The sequence below is a fragment of the Oncorhynchus gorbuscha genome, linkage group LG03, assembly GCF_021184085.1.
Source record: "Oncorhynchus gorbuscha isolate QuinsamMale2020 ecotype Even-year linkage group LG03, OgorEven_v1.0, whole genome shotgun sequence".
Taxonomy (NCBI): Eukaryota; Metazoa; Chordata; class Actinopteri; order Salmoniformes; family Salmonidae; genus Oncorhynchus; species Oncorhynchus gorbuscha.
In genome coordinates, this window is record NC_060175.1 from 78,446,732 (window position 1) to 78,465,641 (window position 18,910).

General features: G+C 43.0%; 2 protein-coding genes across 10 annotated transcripts in view; one reads left to right on the forward strand and one right to left on the reverse strand.

The window, feature by feature from the left end:
* Positions 1-18,910, reverse strand: part of LOC124031958 (neural cell adhesion molecule L1-like protein) — a 364,252-nt gene that overhangs the window by 106,392 nt on the left and 238,950 nt on the right. The gene's annotated exons all lie outside the window — the stretch shown is intronic.
* The window catches only part of si:dkey-178k16.1 (protein 4.1), a 102,693-nt gene continuing 89,579 nt past the window's right edge, over positions 5,797-18,910 (forward strand). For both annotated transcript variants that reach the window (XM_046343827.1, XM_046343828.1), the window contains exon 1: positions 5,797-6,068. The gene's annotated coding sequence lies outside the window, so the exon portion shown is untranslated. The remainder of the gene's footprint in view (positions 6,069-18,910) is intronic.

An 18,910-nucleotide genomic window follows, 5' to 3' on the forward strand; every position in this document is an offset into this window, starting at 1 on the left:
TCCTGCAAAGATGACTGCAAGAGCATGGCACATGATGCTCATTGAGGGTAATAAGAATCCTACAGTGTCAGCTAAAGACTTACAGAAATCTTTGGAACATGCTAACATCTCTGTTGACGTGTCTACGATACGTGAAACACTAAACAAGAATGGTGTGCATGGGAGGACACCACGGAAGAAGCCTCTGGTGCCCAAAAAGAACATTGCTGCACATCTGAAGTTTGCAAAAGAGCACCTGAATTTTCCACAGCGCTACTGGCAAAATATTCTGTGGACAGATTAAATTAAAGTTGTGTTGTTTGGAAGGAACACACAACACTATGTGTGGAGAAAAAAAGGCACAGAACACCAACATCAAAACCTCAACCCAACTGTAAAGTATGGTGGAGGGAGCATCATGGTTTGGGTCTACTTTGCTGCCTCAGGACCTGGACAGCTTGCTATAAACTTCCGGCGCCGACAGAGATGGCCGCCTCGCTTCGCGTTCCTAGGAAACTATGCAGTTTTTTGTTTTTTTTACGTGTTATTTCTTACATTAGTACCCCAGGTCATCTTAGGTTTCATTACATACAGTCGAGAAGAACCACTGAATATAAGATCAGCGTCAACTCACCATCAGTACGACCAAGAATATGTTTTCCGCGACGCGGATCCTGTGTTCTGCCTTACAAACAGGACAACGGAATGGATCGCATGCAGCGACCCAAGAAAACGACTCCGAAAAAGAGGGAAACGTAGCGGTCTTCTGGTCAGACTCCGGACAAGGGCACATCGCGCACCACTCCCCAGCATTCTTCTTGCCAATGTCCAGTCTCTTGACAACAAGGTTGATGAAATCCGAGCAAAGGTAGCATTCCAGAGGGACATCAGAGACTGCAACGTTCTCTGCTTCACGGAAACATGGCTTACTGGGAAGACGCTATCCGATGCGGTGCAGCCAATGGGTCTCTCCACGATTCGCGCCGACAGAAACAAACATCTTTCTGGTAAGAAGAGTGGCGGGGGCGTATGCCTCATGACTAACGAGACATGGTGTGATGAAGGAAACATACAGGAACTCAAATCCTTCTGTTCACCTGATTTAGAAATCCTCACAATCAAATGTAGACCGCATTATCTTCCAAGAGAATTCTCTTCGATTATAATCACAGCCGTATATACCCCCCCCCCCCCCCAAGAAGACACATCGATGGCTCTGAACGAACTTTATTTAACTCTTTGCAAACTGGAAACCATTTATCCGGAGGCTGCATTCATTGTAGCTGGGGATTTTAACAAAGCTAATCTGAAAAACAAGACTCCCTAAATTTTATCAGCATATCGATTGCGCAACCAGGGGTGGTAAAACCTTGGATCATTGTTAATCTAACTTCCGCGACGCATATAAGGCCCTGCCCCGCCCCCCCTTTCGGAAAAGCTGACCACGACTCCATTTTGTTGATCCCTGCCTACAGGCAGAAACTTAAACAACAGGCTCCCACGCTGAGGTCTGTCCAACGCTGGTCAGACCAAGCTGACTCCACACTCCAAGACTGCTTCCATCATGTGGACTGGGACATGTTTCGCATTGCGTCAGATAAAAATATTGACGAATACGCTGATTCGGTGTGCGAGTTCATTAGAACGTGCGTTGAAGATGTCGTTCCCATAGCAACGATAAAAACATTCCCTAACCAGAAATCGTGGATTGATGGCAGCATTCGCGTGAAACTGAAAGCGCGAACCACTGCTTTTAATCAGGGCAAGGTGTCTGGCAACATGAACGAATACAAACAGTGCAGCTATTCCCTCCGCAAGGCTATTAAACAAGCTAAGCGTCAGTACAGAGACAAAGTAGAATCTCAATTCAACGGCTCAGACACAAGAGGCATGTGGCAGGGTCTACAGTCAATCACGGACTACAAGAAGAAACCCAGCCCAGTCACGGACCAGGATGTCTTGCTCCCAGGCAGACTAAATAACTTTTTTGCCCGCTTTGAGGACAATACAGTGCCACTGACACGGCCTGCAACGAAAACATGCGGTCTCTCCTTCACTGCAGCCGAGGTGAGTAAGACATTTAAACGTGTTAACCCTCGCAAGGCTGCAGGCCCAAACGGCATCCCCAGCTGCGCCCTCAGAGCATGCGCAGACCAGCTGGCCGGTGTGTTTACGGACATATTCAATCAATCCCTATACCAGTCTGCTGTTCCCACATGCTTCAAGAGGGCCACCATTGTTCCTGTTCCCAAGAAAGCTAAGGTAACTGAGCTAAACGACTACCGCCGTAGCACTCACTTCCGTCATCATGAAGTGCTTTGAGAGACTAGTCAAGGACCACATCACCTCCACCCTACCTGACACCCTAGACCCACTCCAATTTGCTTACCGCCCAAATAGGTCCACAGACGATGCAATCTCAACCACACTGCACACTGCCCTAACCCACCTGGACAAAAGGAATACCTATGTGAGAATGCTGTTCATCGACTACAGCTCGGCATTCAACACCATAGTACCCTCCAAGCTCGTCATCAAGCTCGAGACCCTGGGTCTCGACCCCGCCCTGTTCAACTGGGTACTGGACTTCCTGACGGGCCGCCCCCAGGTGGTGAGGGTAGGCAACAACATCTCCTCCCCGCTGATTCTCAACACGGGGCCCCACAAGGGTGCGTTCTGAGCCCTCTCCTGTACTCCCTGTTCACCCACGACTGCTTGGCCACGCACGCCTCCAACTCAATCATCAAGTTTGCGGACGACACAACAGTGGTAGGCTTGATTACCAACAACGACGAGACGGCCTACAGGGAGGAGGTGAGGGCCCTCGGAGTGTGGTATCAGGAAAATAACCTCACACTCAACGTCAACAAAACTAAGGAGATGACTGTGGACTTCAGGAAACAGCAGAGGGAACACCCCCCTATCCACATCGATGGAACAGTAGTGGAGAGGGTAGCAAGTTTTAAGTTTCTCGGCATACACATCACAGACAAACTGAATTGGTCCACTCACACTGACAGCGTCGTGAAGAAGGTGCAGCAGTGCCTCTTCAACCTCAGGAGGCTGAAGAAATTCGGCTTGTCACCAAAAGCACTCACAAACTTCTACAGATGCACAATCGGGAGCATCCTGGCGGGCTGTATCACCGCCTGGTACGGCAACTGCTCCGCCCTCAACCGTAAGGCTCTCCAGAGGGTAGTGAGGTCTGCACAACGCATCACCGGGGGTAAACTACCTGCCCTCCAGGACACCTACACCACCCGATGTTACAGGAAGGCCATAAAGATCATCAAGGACATCAACCACCCGAACCACTGCCTGTTCACCCCGCTATCATCCAGAAGGCGAGGTCAGTACAGGTGCATCAAAGCTGGGACCGAGAGACTGAAAAACAGCTTCTATCTCAAGGCCATCAGACTGTTAAACAGCCACCACGAACATCGAGTGGCTGCTGCCAACACACTGTCATTGACACTGACCCAACTCCAGCCACTTTAATAATGGGAATTGATGGGAAATGATGTAAATATATCACTAGCCACTTTAAACAATACTACCTTATATAATGTTACTTACCCTACATTATTCATCTCATATGCATACGTATATACTGTACTCTACATCATCGACTGCATCCTTATGTAATACATGTATCACTAGCCACTTTAACTATGCCACTTTGTTTACTTTGTCTACATACTCATCTCATATGTATATACTGTACTCGATACCATCTACTGTATGCTGCTCTGTACCATCACTCATTCATATATCCTTATGTACATATTCTTTATTCCCTTACACTGTGTATAAGACAGTAGTTTTGGAATTGTTAGTTAGATTACTTGTTGGTTATCACTGCATTGTCGGAACTAGAAGCACAAGCATTTCGCTACACTCGCATTAACATCTGCTAACCATGTGTATGTGACAAATAAAATTTGATTTGATTGATTTGATTTTATCATCGACAAAAAAAAAATGAACAAGTGTATCAATAATTTTTGCAGAAGAATGTAAGACTATCTGTCTGCCAATTGAAGGTCAACAGAAGTTAGGTGATGCAACAGGACATTGAGCCAAAACACAGAAGTAAATCAACAACAGAATGGCTTCAACAGAAGAAAATACACCTGGAGTGTCCTGACCTCAACACGATTGAGATGCAGTAGCATGACCTCAAGAGAACGGTTCACATGAGACATCACAAGAATATTGCTGAACAGCCTCCCGGGTGGCGCAGTGGTAAAGGGTGCTGTATTGCAGCTAGTGCTGCGCCACCAGAGACTCTGGGTTCGCGCCCAGGCTCTGTTGAAACCGGCCGTGACTGGGAGATCTGTGGGGCGATGCACAATTGGCCTAGCGTCGTCCGGCTTAGGAAGGGTTTGGCCGGTAGGGAAATCCTTGTCCTATTGACTCATGTGGTGGGCTGGGCGCAGTGCACGCTAACCAAGGTTGCCAGATGCACAGTGTTTCCTCCGACACATTGATGCGGCTGGCTTCCGGGTTGGAGGGCGCTGTGTTAAGAAGCAGTGCGGCTTGGTTGGGTTGTGCATGACTTTCAACCTTTGTCTCTCCTGAGCCCGTATGGGAGTTATAGTCACTAAAACAATTGTATACCACGAAAAAGGGGTAAAATTAAAAAAAGAAGAATATTGCTGAACTGAAACAGTTTTGTAAAGAGTCGAAAATTCCTGTTTGGCTGAGGTTATTGCTTCCAAAGGAGGGTAAACCAGTTATTACATCCACTTTTCCACCCTGCACTGTGCATGCTTACACAGTGTGCTCAATACATAAAACGTATCATTGTTCGTGTGTTATTAGTTTAAGCAGACTGTGTTTGTCTATTGTTGTGACTTAGATGAAGATCAGATCAAATTGTTTGACCAATTTAAGTAGAAATGCAGGTAATTGCAAAGGGTTCACATACTTTTTCTTGCCACTGTATGGTGGGAATTCATGTTAATTCATGCTAATGTTAGTGGTTGCTTTGCAATGCTTGCAGTTAGCCACTGATTCCTTACAAACCACTCATTGTTGAATTTGCTATTTCCAACTTGTTGTGTTATTTTTATGTCCAATGGCCGATGAGCGCGGAAAGGTTTTATCTGTAATTTATCTTCATTATTTCTCTTCATATGACAAGGGTTGAAAATAATTTGCCAGTAGATTGTCGACTTGATTAATGATGATGGCTGCTAGCTAAGACCTTGAAAGTAAGATGTTGACATGATCAGTCCAATCAAAGCTACTGTACATATAATATGTTTTGATATCATTTTATCCGTGGCCAATGACCTTGAGCCTTATTGGAAGGGCACTTGTAATGGCAGGACCCAAAGGGCTGAAATTTTGGAAGTCTACCCTTACTAAGGACTTAAACTTGGCGATGACGTAGTGTCCCCATGAGTGACAGAACACTGAGTCAATCACGGTACAACGCACCTATTTTCTGATGGCTCGACCCACCACCACAGAAAGCACTGAGCTAGGCTGAATTCACCTGCATAAACTGTTATAAACATAAACTGTTATTTGACACATATTAATGCCAAAATAACATGCAAAACAGGCAAGACCCCCCAAATGAAAAAAAATATATATTTTATATCAAAACAGGTGCGGCTCTGCCTTGAATGACGGATCGCCACTGGCTGACATGGCTAATTGAGTGACTGTCAGCGACTGACATAATAAGAGAAAAACTGCTGATGCACAACCACATTTCGAAATTGCACCTGGTCTATTCTGCTATTCTTACTTTCATTAGTAAATTGAGACCCGACTGAGTAAAACATAGTTGTGTTGTTGTTTTATATGTCTGCATCGGCCCTGTGTCCAAGATATGGTAGCTGGAGCAGTCGACACATCACGCGCGTCGCTGGGAGTTCCCTTGTCCCCTATAGCACGCCCCTCCGTCTTTTCTCCGCGCCTTCCCGGTCGTGCCTCCCATCTATTCTCTCGCGCCATCTCCCGGGGAAAAGAAGCTGAGGGGCGGTGGCGGCGTCGGTTTAACGTTGCTTCGCTGGCCTGTAACCTCAATGGTCCACATCTAGACTGAAGACTGACAGTTGGACCCGACAGGACAGGTAGCCTTTATTTAATTGTTCTGCATTCTCTGGCAGTTATCTTGCAGTGTATGGGAGGCACAGGTGTAGCCTGTGTATCATGTGAGCATGACATTGTAGCCGACACCCGGAACGTTTTGTTATTCGTACAGTAGTGGAAAATAATGCCTGCACAAAACCGTGTGTTGACACCTTCCCATATAGGCTACCGGTGTTAAACCCACCGCCGGTTTCGTGGAATGATTGCAAGGGTGTTGCCAAAGGTTTAATCTGTGCAGTATGATCGGTCCGTTGTCCAATCATATGCCAAGACCAACATCCTTCTTCATGTATGATATGCTGGGTTATAATGCAGTGTAGCCTACGATAGCTAGTGTCAGTGTTGCTTATAATAATGTATATTAGGCTACGCGCGTAACAATGCGTTAGGACCCTGCGAGTCAGATGCCAGTGTGTCAAATCTGTTGTCCGAAATATTCTAATATCCAGTATTGAAATAGGCAATTGACCCATGCAGTATATTTGGCTGTCATGCCTACGGCTTTACTTGTGTGCGTTTTAAATGATTCAAATAGCCCTTTGAATCATAGTCTCACCTCTAGACAACAGAATGAAGCCGGAGTATTGGTGCGGGTGTGGCAAAGGGGACAAGCAGCATGCGTGCCAATCTGTAAATGAACGTGCATGCTCTGGGTAGGCAACAACTGTGTAGGCAAAACGCTAAATAAATAGTTTAACTGAAATCGTTCAAAATCAAGAAAAGAAGGTAGAATTTAGAATCCTCGAGATGCACCTGCTACAGAATAAGTATATTTGAAAGCATGGCTAGGCTAGCCTAGTTTTGAGTTCACATCCATAGCTGTAATCTGCTGTAGCCTATTCAATGGTAATTTAAATTAGGTAATGACATAGCATATTACAAATATACCAATACCCCCCCATCCCCCCTACCTGCTGCTGCTGCTGCACCCCCCTTCCAACAACGGAACCTTTTTGTCCAGCACATGTTCTTATTTTGGATGTGAGTAAAAACCCCATCATTCATTGTTAACACATCATATTCACCACCAACTTGTAATTCGAATACAATTTCTGAATGGGGTTTGAGTAGCTAGGCCAACATTAAAAAAGCAGACCCCTCATAGGTAGATGCTTCCATTTTTCAGTGTAGGCTACATTTGCACTCACTGAAAGTTTGTTTTTCCCCAACCAGACAATTAAGGGAGTTTTAATATCAAAGTTGCAAGATGTGAGGCTTTCACATGGAGAAATTTACAGTAATGTTGTCAGGTATTTATTGAATTTACATCAGCGATTATAAAATATCACACATGAAACAACACTTAGATAACAATGGCTGTGCAAATGACAATTGTTCTTCCGAGACAGCGCCACAATCTAACTGTTCAACAAACATAATTGTAAGACTGATGTTTGAGCGGGCAGTGGTTGTGGGATTGATTAAATATTGTAGAGACAAGCCAAATCTAGGTGAAAATGTATATTTTTGCGGGCCAGTCAAGTTCTTCCACACTGATCTTGACAAACCATTTCTGTATGGACCTCGCTTTGTGCATGAGGGCATTGTCATACTGAAACAGGAAAGGGCCTTCAACATTGAGATCTGTGTATTACAGCAGCTAGCTCTTATTGGTGAGCTGGTCTATACAAACTTTCATTGCATCAGACTGAGTTTACAGTACCGGCTACCGACTCATGCCTCCTCTAGTCTCACAACACAGTCCTATTTCTTACTGTCTGGATTCAATCTGATCTTCTTTTGGATCCTCGTTCTTTCTCTCCTAGCTAATCTACTGTCTACTCTACGGTATTTGACTGAGCATCTGTGTGGGTGTCAGTGATCAGTCTAGTGTGCGTGTTCACTCACCGTGCTTCTCCACTGATCGCGCACAGCAACTGAAGCAGGATTTCACATAATTTCTCTATCCCCCCTATTTGGGGCTTGTTCAGAGGGAGGCAAGCCTGCCACTCCTCCATCCCTCTGTTTTACCTCTCCTTGATTGCTGGCTGTTTCTGCTTCTCCAGAGTGCATTCTAGTCTTTGTGCCAACCAATGTCATTGTTCTGTGCCCCTTGTGTTATTATGTCTCCCTGCGAAAGAGGGTTGCTTATGAATACTATTGGTTTGGAGATAAGGGTTATGATCAACACACAACACATCCAAATACATACTATATGAGGAATTGTTGTACAGGAAAATTCCTACAGGAATATTCCTTAAAGCCTATGGTTCAGTTAGTTTCCTTGTGAAAATTGCATTTTATGTTCATGTCACATGGAACACATTTCCCAGAAATAGAAGCCAATTGTCCATAGAAGATCATTTGGAACAGTTCGTGCATATATTATGACGACATTTTCTGACGTTTTTGTTCGTTTTCGACTTCGGCAAAGTGTTTCTTTCGGCTGTTTCGGGCACACAAACATCTTTCGCGAAGGCAAGCCGAAGTCATCAGCCGAAGTCTACACCCCCTCGTTGGCGATTGGTCAACTGAAGGAATTCTTCAATGACGTGCCTGTTGTCATTCAACAAGAGACGACCCGTCGTCATGCAATTTTTTTCCGGTTTGCCTATAGGCGCCAGCCAAACTGTAGCATGCTAACGCCTTTACAGTCATGCATGACACACTCAGACACACTGCCTCCCCTGTGTCAGCTCTATGTCATTACATGATTGATTTTCAATCCATGATATTTCATTGAATCTGCTGGAACAGTTATTTGTTCACAGCCATATTGAATTCAACACTAGATAAACTTACAGTCTCAGAGTCATAAGATTGATTGTAAATAAACAGTCATTACACATTACAATTGACAGATGTTTATCTTTCGATGGCGACATTGTGTTGTCTTTACGCCACTGAGAGGTAGCTAGATGACTGTATATTACATCAATTTACCTCAGGAAGACAATGCATGTCCAAGATCATTCTCGTGTCAAGCAATATTGTCTCGAAAGACCAACAAAGGATTTTGCTGCTACCTGGCACATTCCTCTTGCAATGGCTGTTTGCTTTTGCAGACACTGTTTTGAACGTTTGATTACACTAACTCACAGTCTGAACAGCTATTGGTTCACAACTGTTATGCTCATTGCTCACTATTTAGGTCAGCAAATTAATATGAAACAAACTGCCTCAGTCATGATGTAGCATGTGTATTTGTCACACCCTGACCTGAGATATCTCTGTTTTCTTTATATTTTGGTTAGGTCAGGGTGTGACTAGGGTGGGTACGCTAGTTTTTGTATTGTCTAGGGTTTTTGTATTGTCTAGGGTTGTTGTAGGTCTAGGGGTTTTTGTATATTTATGTTGGCCTGATATGTTTATCGTTGCTGTTTATCGTTGTCTCTGATTGGGGATCATATTTAGGTAGCCATTTCCCTTTGGTGTTTGTGGGATCTTGTTCTATGTTTAGTTGCCTGTCTGTACTATTCGTATAGCTTCACGTTTCGTTTGCGCTTGTTTGTTTTGTTTTGCTGAGTTTCGGTTTTATTAAAAACACGTTAAATCTACTCACGCTGCGCCTTGGTCCCATCTTTATAACGAACGTGACAGTATTACATCTTCCAATTAGAGGAACTAATAAACTATGACCCTATCCTGTATTTGTCTATGACATCCTCTGCTAAACTAGCTGCTCACTATTTTGGTAGTGTGGCTGCATGTACCTATAGAAGGATAATTCATATTTTTATGACTGCACACATCTGTACATCAGCTAACACCAATATAGCCTACAGAAAGAGGTACTGTTCCATGTCCTGTGAAGGTTCTCCCACTTGACTGCACATGTGCGCCCACCTCTACTACAGTAGGTAGCTCGAGCCAACTTCCTCTCAGAATAGATTGATGGACTGGCCACAAACTCCATTAGAATAAAATATCTGATTAATACAGCTCCGATAGTGTATGGACTGGCATACTAAACAGGCAAGGTTGTGTGAGGAAGGTCCCGTGATTGGCCAACATTGAGAATAAATAGGTTGGGCTCTATAATCATGTGGATCGAGGTCTTTCACTTTATGTGAACTTCATATTTATTTTATTTATCCTTTATTTAACAAGGCAAGTCAGTTTAGAATAGGGTTGAAAAGGGTCAAAAAATTTCCAGTAAATTGCCAGAATTTTCCATGGGACGTTAAGCCCTGGAATTTGGACTGAAATCCCGTTAACGGGATCAATATGACAATAGCCAGTGAAAGTGCAGGGCGCCAAATTCAAAACAACAGAAATCTCATAATTAAAATTCCTCAACCATACATGTATTTTATACAATTTTAAAGGTAATCTTGTTGTTAATCTCACCACCGTGTCCGATTTCAAATAGGCTTTACAGTGAAAGCACCACAAATGATTATGTTAGGTCAGAGCCAAGTCACAAAAACACACACAGCCATTTTTCCAGCCAAATAGTGGAGTCACAAAAAGCAGAAATAGAGAGAGAATTAATCACTAACCTTTGATGATCTTCATCAGATGACACTCATAGGACTTCATGTTACATAATACATGTATGTTTTGTTCGGTAAAGTTCATATTTATATAAAAAAATCTCAGTATACATTGGGCGCGTTATGTTCAGTAGTTCCAAAAACATCCGGTGATATCGCAGAGAGCCACATCAATTTACAGAAATACTCATCATAAATTTTGATGAAAATACAAGTGTTATACATGGAATTAAAGATATACTTCTCTGTAATGCAACCGCTGTGTCAGATTTCAACAAGGATTTGAGTCCCTGGCGGCGTAGTGTGTTACTGATGGTAGGCTTTGTTACTTGGGTCCCAGGTTTCTGCAGGTCATTCACTAGGTCCCCCCATGTGGTTCTGGGATTTTTGCTCACCGTTCTTGTGATAATTTTGATCCCACGGGGTGAGATCTTGCGTGGAGCCCCAGATCGAGGGAGATTATCAGTGGTCTTGTATGTCTTCCATTTCCTAATAATTGCTCCCACAGTTGATTTCTTCAAACCAAGCTGATTACCTATTGCAGATTCAGTCTTCCCAGCCTGGTGCAGGTCTACAATTTTGTATATATCCAACATGGCGGATATATGTATTTGTATATATCCAACATGGCGGATATATGTATTTGTTCTCTGAGCGCCGTTCTCAGATTATTGCATGGTTTGCTTTTTCCGCAGGAAAACCTTGTGAAGACTTACAGAAAACGTTTGATCTCTGTCATTGCCAACAAAGGGTATATAACAAAGTATTGAGATAAACTTCTGTTATTGACCAAATACTTATTTTCCACCATAATTTGCAAATATATTCATTAGAAATCCTACAATGTGATTTTCTGGATTTTTTTTCTCATTTTGTTTGTCATAGTTGAAGTGTACCTATGATGAAATGAAAATTACAGGCCTCTCTCATCTTTTTAAGTGGGAGAACTTGCACAATTGGTGGCTGACTAAATACTCCCCCCTGTAAATATTAACTTACCATTGATGATCTTCATCAGAATGCACTCCCAGGAATCCCAGTTCCACAATAAATGTTTGATTTGTTCAATAATATCCATTATTTATGTCCAAATAGCTACTTTTCTTAGCGCTTTTGGTAAACAAATCAAAACTCACGAAGCGTGTTCACTAGTTAAAGTTCCGTTACAGACCGTAGAAACTTGTCAAACGATGTATGGAATCAATCTTTAGGATGTTTATAACATAAATCTTCAATAATATTCCAACCAGAGAATTCCTTTGTCTTCAGAAAAGCAAAGGAACGGGAGATACCTCTCATGTGAAATGCGCATGACCAGCGCGTTACTGCTGCCAGACCTCTGACTCATTCAGCTCTCATTCGGCCCCACTTCACAGTAGGAGCATCAAACAAGTTTCTAAAGATGATTGACATCTAGTGGAAGCCTTAGGAAGTACAAGATGACCAATATCCCACTGTAACTTCAATAGGGGCTGAGTTGAAAATCGACCAACCTCAGATTTCCCACTTGCTGTTAGGATTTTTTTATCAGGTTTTTGCCTGCCATATCAGTTCTGTTATACTCACAGACATCATTCAAACAGTTTTAGAAACTTCAGAGTGTTTTCTATCCAAATGTAATAATTATATGCATATATTACCAACTGGGACAGGTAGTTTACTCTGGGCACCTTATTTATCCAAGGTACTCAATACTGCCATAAGAAGTTAAATTCATCAAAGAGTTAGCTTAACCTTTTTTTTGTGGTATACACATGAGGCAATTATAGGTCTTGTGGCATATTTTGGTTAACCTTTCCCCAAATTCAATGGAATCTCAACCCTATGCATGCCAAGTGCATTCTTCCATCGCATGTCAAATGCACTTTTCCATCACATGTACAGCTGATTCTCAAGATCTTGCACACTAATGAGATGCTATTGAGCCCACACCACTAGACTGTCTGAGCCAAGGACTACATGTTTTCTGGTAAGTTTGATTACAACAATTACAATACTGGGTGAGGTGAATATATTTGATATGACATACATAACTAGTAATTAGTCATTAGTAATTAGTAGCCAACAGCAAAGTGTCTTTAAATAACTTCTAACTTGCTAACAATTTCTGCTAAGTAGTTTTTGCTATCATGTGGGTTTTAGCTTGCTTGAGCCTGCTAACTGAGCAGTGTTAATTTACCTGTTTTTATACAAGTTTCATTTCAAAAATATTTATCTAACAAATTAGTTGTTTAATCTAACTGCTTAACTATTTATCTGTACATGGAAATGTATTTGTTTTTTTAAACTAATTTTTTTCTAATCTTTACAGGAAAATGCCACAGTCTGATGTGTGGAGAAATATCATTCCAGCTAATGTAGAAGGAAAAGCTGTGTACATTTGCAAATACTGTGCCAAATCATATGTGAAGAATGCAACAAAGATGCAGAATCATCTGGCCAAGGGCATGAAGTTCCCTCAGCGCTCACAACAAGCAACCTCTGATAAAAGGTCCAATACTTATATTCGAGGTGAAAATGATGAATCAGACACCTTATCGATAGCAACAGCTCATGGTCCTACTGGAATCAAAAGTTGTTTTTTGACTCAATGGAGGAACGTAGTATGCAACTGGATCACCCCTAATGCTCACAGGCAATGTGTAATGAAAGAGATTTCTGAATGTTCTTCATTCAGCATACACCCTCAGACATGCTTTATCTACTAACTTGCTGAATGCAGAGTTCAACAGAGTTCAAGTGAAAGAAAGCTGACTGTATTGCAATCATCTCTGATGGGTGGTCAAATATTTGTGGGCAAGGAATAATTAACTACATCATCTCCACCCCTCAACCAGTATTCTACAAGAGCACAGACACAAGGGACAACAGACACACCAGTCTCTACATTGCACATCAGCTGAAGGCAGTCATCAATGACCTTGGACCACAAACAATTCTGCCAACATGAAGGCTGCTTGGTCTAAAGTGGAGGAATCCTACCCTCACATCACATCCATTGGCTGTACTGCTCATGCATTATATCTGCTCTTCAGGGACATCATAGCACTGAAAACAATGGATACACTCTACAAGAGAACCAAGGAAATGGTTAGGTATGTGAAGGGTCATCAAGTTATAGCAGCAATCTACCTCACCAAGCAAAGTGAGAAGAATAAGAGCACCACATTGAAGCTGCCCAGCAACACCCGTTGGGGTGGTGTTGTCATGTTTGGCAGTCTCCTGGAGGGGAAGGAGTCTCCAAGAAATGGCCATATCACACTGCCGATATGGACAGCCCCATCAAGAGGATCCTACTGGATGATGTATGTTGGACCCCAAGTATGCTGGCAAGATCATCCTGTCTGGTGCAGAGATCAACAAGGCCTATTGTGTCATCACTACCATGTCTGGCCACCTTGGCCTGGATGAGGGCAAGGTTCTTGGCAGTCTGGTGAAGTACACTTCCAAGCAAGGGCTTTGGGATGGAGATTCAATATGGCAATCGTGCCAACATATCTCATCAGCCACCTGGTGGAAGGGTCTTTGTGGATCTGAGACTTTTTCTCCTGTTGCCTCCATCATCCTCCAAATCCCACCATCATCAGCCAACTCAGAGCGCAACTAGTCCTTGTTTGGGAACACACACACCAAAGCAAGCAACAGGCTGACCAATACAAGGGTTGAAAAATTGGTGGCCATCCGGGCAAATTTGAGGCTTTTGAGTCTGACACCGAGCCATCCTCAACAAGGTTGGAAAGTGACAGTGAAGATGAGGCCTCAGAGTCTGATGTTCAATTGGTGGACGTTGAGGAGGTTCAGGGAGAAGACATGAAAGCCTGAGAGGAAGACAAACAAAGCTTTACTTTCTAGACTATCATTTAACAGATGTATGTTGAAAATGTTTTTGGGAGATGCGATGGATCAGTGGGGATCATTCAATATTCCCTTTCTTTTGTTGTTCAGTGAAATCATCCCATGTGAAGAGTCAACTCATTTAATTAAAGTTCAATTCATAACTAAATTATATATATGTTTTCTATTAGAACAATTTAATAATTTGCAATTGTGTCTACTTATGATAAGGTAAAATGTTTATGTTTCGGTCTCCATATGATATGGGAAATATATCCAATGTAAAAAACATCTACATTTAAATGGTAACAATATTTGCACATGTTTCCGTTAATTCCCATTTATTCCCGTTTATTCCCTTTAATTCCCACAGAAAGTTTCCACCTCTGAATATTCCTCAAAATGTGCAACCCTAGTTAAGAACAAATTCTTATTTACAATGACGGTCAAACCTGGACGATGCTGGGCCAATTGTGCGTTGACCTATGGGACTCCCAATCACTGCCAAATGTGATGCAGCCTGGATTCAAACCAGGTACTGCAGTGATGCTTCTTGCACTGAGATGCAGGATCTTAGACCACTGCACCACTCGGGAGCCCTTGATTCTATACTGTCACATTATATAATGTCACCTCATATATACTTTTACCTCATACTAAACATTTGATCTCCCCCCAAAATGCTGGAGTATTGAGGCCCAATTTTTATTTTATTGCATCACTGTCCAAATAGATAAGGAGGTGAGTGTAAATAAAACCAACATCTATTTGCACCTCTATCTGTCTGCCTGAATCTTTGCCCTTACAGCTGCTACAAGGTATTTTACAAACAATGAATGTGCCCTAATTGGAGGGAGATAGACAATACATCCGTATAGAGAGATGACCCTATCACAGTCCTCGCCTTCTTGTCTTTCATATTCTGGACTGGTTCTTAATCAGTTATGTTTAGGGCTGTTGTGGTTAGACCTAACAGTTGTATATTTCTGTAAATTGAACCATGTATTTTGCATTAAGATTATTAGGCTATTGCAACTGTCAGAGGGGAGAGACCAGAGACAGAGTATGATTCTCAGCAGTGGCGTGTATTCATTCAAGATATGGACTTGATGGAAAGACGATTGTCTTATATATTCTGGACTAGTTGTCATTCAGTTATGTTTAGGGCTATTGGTAACAGTTAATTATTTCTGTACAATGAACTGTGTATAATGTTATTTATTGCATTTATTACTAGACCTTTGTAGAATATTTATTATAAATGACATTGAACTGTTCCATAAGAAAAGGTTGCCGACCCCTGTATTATAGCTTCATGATATCTGGACAATCTTTCACATGCCAAGTCTTTTTGTCTCGTGCTTTAGACTCATCAGTTGAAATGTTATGGCAAACTGTGTTTGACAATCAGAGTCTTCACTCTGTCTTCCATGTGCCTTCCCTCTCTGCTGTGACATGACACTGAGCCACCATGTTTGATAGATTCCTCCTGCCACCTGCCGAGCAGATGAAGGATTGGCCCCAGGGCTACAGCGACCCACCCTAGCTCGCATCACATTTCGGGGGCCGCAAATTGTCAGGGTCTCTGTAAGGAAGAGGGCATGATGACAGATAGGCACCGTCAGGTCATGACGGATGGCACGTCATGGCACATCATTCTGCAGAAAATGACCCCCCCCCCCATTATTTCCATTACAATCTGGGCATTTATCTTAACGCTAGCTACAATCGACGAGCCTTTGTTGTGCTACCATACTATATCTATACTCAACCTCCATTGTTTGAAAGTGACATTCTGCAGTATGAGTTAGGAGTCTTTCTACTACAGCAGATATATGGTTTCAACATGTCAATGATACTGATGTTTCATTTCAACGGAGCTGACGCAAAGTGGGGATTGTTATCTGGGCTCTGTCTCAGGAAATGAGAGCAGAACAGAGGTCATCTCACACACATAACGGAGTCTCTGATTGACATTCCAGACTTCCAAATCCCTCACTATCCCTTCCCCTAACACTCCATTGTTTGCAGACCTGTAATGTGTAAGCAAAAGGGCGGAAGCTCCACTACCACACACACACACACACACACACACACACACACACACACACACACACACACACACACACACACACACACACACACACACACACACACACACACACACACACACACACACACACACACACACACACACACCACAGGGGGTGTATGTACAGAGCAGATATTAATAAGCTCCCAGACATTACTTGAAATGTCAAAACGTACAATAGATTAATTGGCTGACAACACAATGCCAAGTTGGCATCAAGAGGACATTGAAATCCATTGCCCAGCCCGGTAAACTCAATTGTATTACATGCCGGTATTGATGCATGGACTGAGTTGGATTTTTACCTTGCCTTAAATAACGGTATTTTAACGTTTTAGTTTCAAATCAAATCAAGTTGTATTCGTCACATGCGCCGAATACTACAGCTAATGTGCGATCCAGACCACAGCCTGTAGCCCCAGAGTCTATGAAAGCAGGAACTGCCCATTGCCCAGAAAGACTGGGAACAACTCGGAACACCTCCATCCTCTCACAACGACGTTCCCAAAGCCGGTTGTCAAATCGGATGGCCAGAATGATAAGTTCATCCAGAGTGTCAGGGTTGTCCTGGGAAGCCAGTTCATCCTTCGGAACCTCACGGAGTCTGTTCAGAAAGGCTGAGTGAAGGGCTTCTGTATTCCAACCGCTCTCAGCAGCGAGCATCCGAAAGTCAATGGCGTAATCAGCTACTCTCCGGCTGCCCTGCCGAAGCGCAATGAGTCTTTGAGCAGCATTCCTGCCACTGATGGGTTGATCAAAAACCCTCTCCATCTCCTGGGTGAAGCTTTGCCAATTAAAACAAATGTCTGATTGCTTCTCCCATATGGCCGTGGCCCAGGCCAGAGCCCGTCCTGAGAGCAAGGAGATGACGTATGCCATTCTGGAACGCTTGCTGGGAAACGTTGATGCCTGCAGCTCGAAAGCCAGCAAGCATTGGAGCAGGAACCCACGACACCTCCCAGGAGGCCCCTCATAGCACTCCGGTGCCGGGAGATGAGGCTCCCGAATGGTGGAAGACGCTTGGGCTGGTAGGGAGTGGAGGATTAGGAACAGCCACAGGTGCAGCAGCCGTTGCTCCCGCCTGTCCTGTCTGCAGAGTGAACACAAGAGTTCTTAAATCATCCGACAATGTCTGCAGCCAAGCCTGCAGCCATGGCAACCAATCACAGTTCCATGGTGGGTGAGAGCCGACTAGCAAGCGCTTTGGGTGTGCACATGTACATTTTTTTTACCATGAATAGTGCCCGTTAGGCAGCACTGGAGCCAAAAGCATCCTAGAAATCGGGACAATGCCCCTTGTGGCAAAAGTAAGAACTGCCATTGAATCCATTGAAAATCCATGGTCAGAAGCTAGGTTTCCATTCAATTAGCGACAGATTTTCATGCGAATATTCTAAAATCTGCTCAAAGAAATGACATGCATTTCCTCACCAGTCGTGAGTTTCCACACGTAATGCACACAAAAAGTGCTTTTATGCTTAATCTTTCATGTACCGGATAAAAAACGAAACTTCAATATATTTCCATCGCATTTTCAACTATACTGATAGTTTTGTCACAGAAAGCCCCATTAAAATATGTTTTGTTGTTGCCACTCTAGGGTCATGCACGATTCATTAAGCATATTTAGAACTTTTATTATTCAAAATCATCAAATATATACCATAAAATATATACCATAACACCGTAAAAATAAATAAAAATATATTGTGATATAATACAGTATTTTGGCCATATCGCTCAGCCCTAGCCCAGCCTCTAGTGTTCTGCAACATACTTCTGGCAATGATCTATGAACAGTAAGCTCAGCTGCTTTGCAGGCCACAACAACCACCTAACTGCCTCATTGTCTTTTTAATCAAGGGGATTTTCTTATGTAATCTGCTGTCATTTACTTCACTCAGAAAACAGGGTTCCAAAAGGGTTCTCTGGCTGTCCCCATAGGAGAACCCTTTTTGGTTCCAGGTAAAATCCTTTTTGGTTCCAAGTAGAACTCTTGGGTTCCATGGGGTTCATGACTTAATGAGCTTCTTTGAAGAGATAAACAGTCAAAAGAGTTGTACACCTAAGCACCTGCCGTCCCATTCCCTATTATCTCCTCTAGGCTGAAGATTAAGTGTGCAGTGACCATAACAGATGTGGAGCTTTCAGTAATTGAGTTGCATTGCGGGCTAAATGAAAGAATTGATTGGCCCCCACGTCTTGACATTTGAAATGAGCACCCACGCTTCTGTCACTGATCAACTTCTTAAGACCATTTCTACACACACACACACACACACACACACACACACACACACACACACACACACACACACACACACACACACACACACACACACACACACACACACACACACACACACACACACACACACACACACACACACACACACACACACACACACACACACACACACACACACACACACAGAGCATATTACATACACTCTTAGAAAAA